This window comes from Jaculus jaculus, chromosome 5 (assembly GCF_020740685.1).
Source record: "Jaculus jaculus isolate mJacJac1 chromosome 5, mJacJac1.mat.Y.cur, whole genome shotgun sequence".
NCBI classification, from domain to species: domain Eukaryota; kingdom Metazoa; phylum Chordata; class Mammalia; order Rodentia; family Dipodidae; genus Jaculus; species Jaculus jaculus.
In genome coordinates, this window is record NC_059106.1 from 137,583,931 (window position 1) to 137,592,590 (window position 8,660).

The 8,660-nt window shown below is 39.3% G+C and overlaps 1 pseudogene; it reads right to left on the reverse strand.

The window, feature by feature from the left end:
- Positions 1–7,102: 7,102 nt before the first annotated feature.
- Positions 7,103–8,166, reverse strand: LOC101604056 (annotated as a pseudogene).
- Positions 8,167–8,660: the final 494 nt, after the last annotated feature.

Sequence of the window (8,660 nt, forward strand, 5' to 3'; positions counted from 1 at the left end):
ATACACTTGTGCCACCTAGTGAGCATGTACAACCTTGCACTTGCCTAAACTTTGTGCGTCTGGCTTACATGGGATCTAGAGAGTCGAACATGGGTCCTTAGGCTTTGCAGGCAAACACCCTAAGTGCCAAGCTCTCCTCTCCAGCCCTCTATTCTGTTCCACTGATCTACTGTCTGTTTTGGTTCCAGTACCATGCTGTTTTTGTTACCGTGGCTCTGTGACATAGGTTAAAATCAGGCATGGTAATACCACCAGCCTCATTTTTGTTGCTTAGAATTGTTTAGGATATTTTTTTGTGCTTCCAAATGAATTTTAGGATTGGTGTTTCTATTTCTGTGAAGAATGTCATTAGAATTTTGATGGGGATTGTATTAAATGTGTAGATTGCTTTTGGCAAAATTGACATTTTTGTAATATTGACTATTCCAATCCAAGAATATGGGATGTCTTTCTATTTCCTAGTGTCTTCTGCAATTTCTCTCTTGAGTGATTTAAAGTTTTCATTATAGAGACCCTTCACTTCTTTGATTAGGTTTGTTCCAAGGTACTTCATTTTTTGAGGCAATTATGAATAGGAGTTATTCCCTTATTTCATCCTCACCATGTTTGTTGTTAGCATATAGGAAGGCTACTGATTTCTGTGTGTTTGTTTTGTATCCTACTACATCACTAAAAGTGTTTACCAGCTCTAACAGTTTGCTGATAGAGTCTTTAGAGTCCTTTATGTAAAGAATTGTATCATCTGCAAATAATGATAGCTTGATCTCTTCCTTTCCAATTTGTATCCTTTTCAGGTGTGTCTCTTGCCTTATTGCTATGGCTAAGACTTACAGTACTATATTAAATAAAAGTGGGGACAGTAGACACCCTTGTCTTGTTCCTGATTTTAGTGGAAAAATTTCAAGTTTTTCTCCATTTAGTATTATGTTGGCTGTAGGTTTTTCATAAATAGCCTTTATTATGTTGAGATATGTTCCTTCTATTCCCAGTTTCTGTAGGATTTTCATCATGAAAGGATGTTGGACTTTGTCAAATGCCTTTTCTACACCTAATGAGATGATCATGTGATTTTTGTCCTTTGGTTCATTTATATAGTATATTACATTTATTGATTTGCATATGTTGAAACATCCCTGCATCTCTGGGACAAGGTCTACTTGGTTAGGGTGAATGATCTTTTTAATATGTTCTTGTATTCTGTTTGCCAATATATATTTTTTTTAATTTATTTTTTTTAATTTGATTTATTAGTTTTCTTTTCATCAAATACAGGCAGTTTGGTGCCATTATTTAGGCTCATCTATGATCTACCCCCTCCCATTAGACCCTCCTTGTTGATGTAAATGGGTTGTGCACTGAGGGGTTAGTCCCCAGTTATTGGTATGAAAAATGTCTCTGCAAATCATGACCCAACATGTGACTCTGACATTCTTTCCACCCCCTCTTCTGCAAAATTTCCCTGAGTCATGTTGGGTTCATTTTTGGTCTGCTTCAGTACTGAGGTGTTGGGGGCATCTGAGGCTCTGGCTCTCTGATTTTGTAGGAGTTGATTTTTCTCTGCGTTGGTCTCCTTCCCCTTTGTGCTGGTATCCGGTTCATCAGGAAAACATCACCCTTGCTTGTTTCACCAATTGTCCTTAGTTTCAGTTGGGCCCCTTTTGAGGTATGTTGGGGCAGCTCTATCCATAGGATCTGCATCTATCTGAAAAAGAGAAGCAGATTCTCCAACGGAGAGTAAGTTAGCACCAAGAAAATTGAAACAACACTTACTTTTTCTCCCTGGTATCTAGAGTGCAGCTAGGCGGTCGCCATCTTGGCCGGAAGTCCATGTATCCCTCGCCAATATATATTTTTTAATGATTTATGATTTTTAAATGCTTATTTATTTTTAATATCCATTTATTAAATTAGTAACTTGTGAGATAGAGACAAAGCAGCAGATAGAGAGTGAATGGGTTGTCAGGGCCTCCTGGCCACTGTAAATGAACTCCAGATACATGCACCACCTTGTGCATCTGGCTTACATGAGTCCTGGGGAATTGAACCTGGATCTTTAGGTTTCACAGACAAGCACCTCAACTGCTAAACCATTTCTCCAGCCCTGTCTGCCAAAATTTTGTTGAGAATTTTTGCAACTATATTCATGAGAGAGGTTTGTCTGTAATTTTCTTTTTATGTTGTCTTTGTCTTGTTTTAGTATCAGGGTGATGCTGGCTTTGTAGAAGGAGTTTAGTAGAATTCTTTCCTTCTCTATTCTATGGAAACTTTTGAGAAGCATTAGTGTTAGTTCTTCCAGGAAGGTCTAGTAAAATTCACTGGTGACACCTGGCATGGTGGCAAATGCCTTTAATCCCAGCACAGGCTAGGCAGAGGTAGAAGGATCGCCATGAGTTCGAGGCCACCTTGAGACTACATAGTGAATTCCAAGTCAGGCTGAGATAGAGTGAGACCCTACCTCAAAAAAACAAAACAAACAAATAAACAAAAAATCAATGGTGAATCCATCTGGGCCTGGACTTTTTTTAGTTGAGAGATTTTTTTTTTTTATAACTACTTGGATCTCTGTGCTTGTTATAGGTCTGTTTAAATAGTTAAACTCATCTTCATTTAATTTGGAGAGGTCATATAAATCAATGAAATCTATTTCTTTCAGACTTTCAAATTTGGAGGAGTATATGTTCTTAAAGTATGTCTATGATATTCTGAATTTGTTTGGTATCTATTTAATAAATAGTTCCTTTTTCATCTCTAATTTTATAGATTTATGTCTCTTCTCTCTTTCTTTTGGTCAGTTTTGCTAAGGGTTTATCAACCTTGTTTACCCTTTCAAAGAACCAACTCTTTATTTCCTTGATTCTTCATATTTTTTTGTTTCTATTTCACTAATTTCTGCCCTAACCTTTATTATTTCTTTCCATCTACTGATTTACTTGTTCTTCTTTTACCAATGCCTTAAGGTGAAGCATTAAGTTGTTTACTTGTGACCTTTCTAACTTCTAAATATAGGCACTTAAAGCTATAAATTTGCCTCTTAGGGCTGCCTTCATTGTTTCCCAAAGGTTTTGGGATGCTGTGTTCCCATTATCATTTGAGTCTGTGAATTTTTTAATTTCCTTCTTGATTTCTTCATTGTCACATTCATCATTTAGTAGTGTATTGTTCAATTTTCATGATTTTGTTTATACTCTATAGTTTTTCTTAATGATGATTTATAGTTTAACCCCATTATGATCAGATAGAATGAAAGAAATTATTTTCAATTATCCTGTATTTGTTAAGATTTGCTTTGTGTCCTAATATGTGGTCTATTTTGAGAATGTTCCATGTGCTGCTGAAAAGAATGTGTATTCTTGCAGTATTTGAGTGAAATGTTCTACAGATAACCTGTTAGGCCCATTTGTTCTATGACCTAATTTATTTCAGATGCTTCTTTGTTTATTTTTTGCCATGATGACCTGTCAATTGATGAGAGTGGGGTTTTGAAGTCACCCACCACCACTGTCTTTTGTGTTATCTGTGACCTTAATTCTAATAGTGTTTGATGAAGTTGGGAGCCCCCATGTTAGGTGCATATATGTTTAGGATTGTAATTTCCTCCTGTTGGAGTGTCCCTTTAATCAATATAAAGTAACCTTCTTTATCATTCCTAACTAATGTTGGACTGAAGTCTATCTTGTCAGATATTACATAGCAACCCCTGCTTGTTTTCTAGGCCCATTTGCTTGAAACATCATTTTCCAACCTTTCACCTTAAGATAGTGTCCATCCTTTGTAGAAAGGTGAGTTTCTTGGAGGCAACAAATTGAAGGATTCTGCTTGTGTTTTTTTTTAAATTATTTATTTATTTATTTATTTATTTATTTATTTATTTATTTATTTATTTGAGAGTGACAGACACAGAGAGAAAGACAGATAGAGGGAGAGAGAGAGAATGGGCGTGCCAGGGCTTCCAGCCTCTGCAAACGAACTCCAGACGCATGCGCCCCCTTGTGCATCTGGCTAACGTGGGACCTGGGGAACCGAGCCTCGAACTGGGGTCCTTAGGCTTCACAGGCAAGCGCTTAACCACTAAGCCATCTCTCCAGCCCTCTGCTTGTTTTTTTAATTTTTTGTGTGTGTGGTAGGGTCTCACTCTAGCTCAGGCTAACCTGGAATTCACTATGTAGTCTCAGGGTGGCCTTGAACTCACAGCTATCCTCCTACCTTGACCTCCCAAGTGCTGGGATTAAAGACATGCACCACCATACCCAGCTCAAGGATCCTGCTTTTTAACCCAATCTGCAAACCTGTGTCTTTTAGTTGGGGCATTAAGGCCATTTATATTAAGAGTTATTATTGTTGGAGAATGGAATTTCAAAGGGGAAAGTGCGGGGGGGAGGGTATTACCATGGGAAAAGAAAAAAAAATTAAAAATTTTTTAAAGTTATTATTGAAAGGTTTGTATTTATCCTGGCCATCCTTCTTGTTTTGTAATTCTTCCTGTTTTTCCTTTACTGTCTTACATTAACTATTATGTGAGTATGGTTTATTATTTCCTGTTTCCTTATGTGTGTGCTTTTCTTTCTCTTCAGCATCATGGATCCTTTCAAGTATTTTCTGTAGAGCTGGTTTAATATTCACATATTCCTTTGGCCTATTTGCTGTGGAATGTCCTTATTTCTCCACCAATTTGGATGTATATATTTGCTGGATAAAGTAAGCTTGGTTGACATTTATTATCTTTCAGAACTTGGAATATATTATTCCAAGCCCTTCTGGCTTTTAAAGTTTGTGTTGAGGGCTGGAGAGATGGCTTAGCGGTTAAGCCCTTGCCTGTGAAGCCTAAGGACCCCGGTTCGAGGCTCAACTCCCCAGGACCCACGTTAGCCAGACACACAAGGGGGCACATGCGTCTGGAGTTCGTTTGCAGTGGCTGGAGGCCCTGGCATGCCCATTCTCTCTCCCTCTCTCTCTCTGTCTCTCTCAAATAAATAAAAAATAAACAAAAATTACCAAAAAAAATTTAAAAAAAAAAAAAAATAAAAATAAAGTTTGTGTTGAATAATCTGCTGTCATCCTAATGGGCTTGCTTTTGCATGTTGCTTGGTTTTTCTCTCTGTTTTCAGTATATTTTATTTGTTTTGTGTTTTGTAGTTTAATTATAATATGACAGTAAAAGGTTCTTTTCTAATTTTGTCTGTTTAGTGTTCTACAGGCTTCCTGTATCTGTATTGGCATCACTTTTCCTATTTTGGAGAAGTTTTCATCTATGATTTTGTTGAAAATTCCTGTTATGCCTTTAAAGTGAAATTTTTCTCCTTCTACTACATATTAGTTTGTCTTTCTCTTTGTTGGACTGTATTAAATCTGCCACCTGGTCTTCTAGTTTTATATATTCTGTCCTCTTCTTGATCCATTCTACTGGTGAGACTTTCTACCAACTTTTCTATTTGACTTACTCTATTTTTCATTTCTATTATTTCTGATTGGTATTTTTTCATTGTTTTCATTTCCTTACTCATGTCTTGTATTGACCTCCTTACTTCATGAAGTTGGTTTCCTATGTTCTCTTGGGATTCCTTTAGGAGTTTGTTTTCTTCTTTTATGCCTTTGGTTTGTTTTTTCTTCTTTTATTCCTTTAAACATACATATAATCACTTTTTTGAAATCTTTGTCAGGCATTTCATCTAAAACTGGTAGTCATTTCTGATGGACTTATAATTTTGGTGGGATTTTATTGTCTTGACTTTATATGTTTCTTGAATTATAATGTAGAGATTTTTGCATGTTGAGTTAATTTGAAGCTTGGGTTTTCTAATTATCTGTAACATTCTTAGCATGTAACTCTGACTTTAAATACCTTCAGAGTAGGAATTTAAGGTTCCAGGTATAGCTCTTATACTCTAAGAAAAACAGAAGACGTGACCATAGGTGTTGAGTTTGTCTGCTATTCAAGAATTCTAGCCGGGCATGGTGGCACACACCTTTAATCCCAGCACTTGGGAGGCAGAGGTAGGAGGATTTCCATGAGTTTGAGGCTACCTTGAGACTCCATAGTGAATTCCAGGTCAGCCTGGGCTAGAGTGAGACCCTACCTTGAAAAAAAAAAAAAAAAAAAGGAATTCTAATAGACTGGGTAGAGCAAATTACTGGAAAATTCTCAAATTCAACTGAGCAATATATACATTCAATCAAAACCAGCACAGAGTATTTATGCAAGAGTGGAGATAAAAATAAACAGATAATCTAACATAGCCAAAGTCCCTAAGTGTGTATGTTGCTCCCACACCCTTAATCCTGTGAAGTGGCAGTTGAGATTTCTGGTCTGAAATGGGTTCCAGATCAGCCTGGGACCAAGTCAGACCCTGCCCCCAAAATGACAGAAGACAAAGGCCCTAAAAATCAGGAAGCATCAAAGGTAACAATAGTCAACACCAAAATACAGCTTAGTTGAGAATGGTAATGCCAACCAAGAATATGTAACACATAACCTGCCCAACACGGAAAGAGAGATTAGCACTTCCAGTGCAGGCCTATGTACCTGTCCTTGTGTAAGTAGGCCCTGTTACTTTTGGGATGGCTACCAGTCTCACCAATGCTGAGTGCCCTCCACGATCCCTCTCTGTTACGCTGTGGATATGGTGCTCTGATCGGCTGTGCTGGATGCTGTGGGACTAGGGGTGAATGAGTTCTCCAGTGGTTTGCCGCACTGGTGGTTGGGGGGTGGGAAGCTGTGTAAGCTGCCTGGAGTTGTGCTGGGGCTGCTCAGCTGATTCTGTTTATGTTCTCCTTCAGCAGCTGCTCAGCAGGTCCCTGTTGTCTCCCCCTTCAGGTTTCTTTGTGAGAAGGCTCATGTGAGTGGAAAATCCCTCCACCTGGTTTCTCCTCCTGTAGCTCTGCATCAGCCAGGTTGGCAGGCACACAAATCAGGCCACTGGCACCTGGGCAGGATTCTGGCCAGCTTCCTCCTTTCTAGAAGATCTGAGACTCTCCTTCTCTGCTGTAGTTGATAACTTATACACCTTCACTTTTCAGTAGAAGAGTATATTTTGCTATTTTTCTGCTTATTTCCTCCCTAGGCTGCTTTGGTGTGACTACTGTGCTTCCATCTTACACAAAAGTCCTAAAAATATTCTTTACTTTCTTCTTCTTTAGCAATATTGGTTCCAACCTTCATAGTCCTTCTCGGGGACAGCCATGTCCTTTCAAGTATCAAAAAACTCTCCTTCTGACACTACCTTACCTAGGTACCAGTGCACAAATACACATTTGGCATACACCAGATCAAACTTGTGATCTAGGTAATCCCAGACCTCAGCACTAGCCATGATGTTGCTCAGCATGCACACAGCTTGTTGTTCCTTAGCCAGATCTCCACCAGGTACTAAAGTGTGAGGCTGGTAAATAATGCCGACCTGGAAGCCCATGGGGCACCAGTCCACAACTGGATGGTATGTTTGGTTTTTGTTAATATTTTCTAAATGTTTTATTTATTTATTTATGAGAGAGAAAGAGACAAATAGAGAGAATAGGCACACCAGGACCTCTAGCCACTGCATAGGAACTGCAAACACATGTTCCCTCTTGTGCATCTGGCTTGCGTGGGTCCTGGGGAATCAAACCTAGGTCCTTAGGCTTCACAGGCAAATGCTGTAACTACTAAGCCATTTTCCCAGTCCCCAGTATGCTTGGTTTTGATGGTACAATAGCAGCATCAATATCTTTGAGAACCACATCATCATGGTACAGCAGGAAGCAAGCCATGTATATACCACTGTGAGGGTCACTTAGCATATGGCTGGCTAGCTCAGAACAGGCTCTGATGATCTCTGCTATAGTAAGCTGCTCATGGTAGGCCTCATCAGCAGAGATGACAAGAGCATATGTGCCCAGAGGAAAGTGGATGCCGATGTAGGGTACCAGCTTGGTCTGGAATTCTGTTAGATTGACATTCAAGACTTCAACAAATCTGAGGGAAGAAGTGATGGGGAACATTAGCTGGCTAATAAGATGATGAATGTTAGTGTAGGTGGAATGCTCAATATCAAGTCTTCTATGACTGATGTCACAGATAGCCTCATCAATCACTAGTTGATAGAGCTTTTGGGGAGTTGGAGCCTTGCCAGAGAAGGTATGCTGCTGAGGGTGAACCTTGAAGGTTATTCGTCCAGCCTTGCTCGTGTTCATTAGCTAGCACACTCACTGCTCCTGTCCTACTGCGGATGCTCTGGCATACTTTCTTCACCATGATGAAACTTCCCCATCAAACTCTTAGCCTGAAATAAAACCTTTCCTTCCATGAGCTATTTCTGGTTGGGTGTTTTTCCCCAGCAATGAAAAGGTAACTGTAACAAGGTGAAACCAGTTTCTCCTAAAAGCCTATAGACATGTGCACTGGTCAGCCAGCTTATAAAATCAATCCAAAACAAGGTCAGTAATCACTTTGTCAATGGTATAGTGGCCATGACATAGTTATGGGCAGCATCTTCCTTGCCTGTAGTGAAATGCCCAGGGTAGAAAAGCTATCAGTACATGCCAGTATAAACTTTTCCAATGACCATGGGTTTCAGGTCTACAAACACTGCCCTGGGAGCATGCTTGTGAGTGCTCGTCTAACTGAAGAAGACGGAGTCATCTCCCGCAATGGTCTTGCCACTTAGCATCTGGCCATCAGGCTGAAT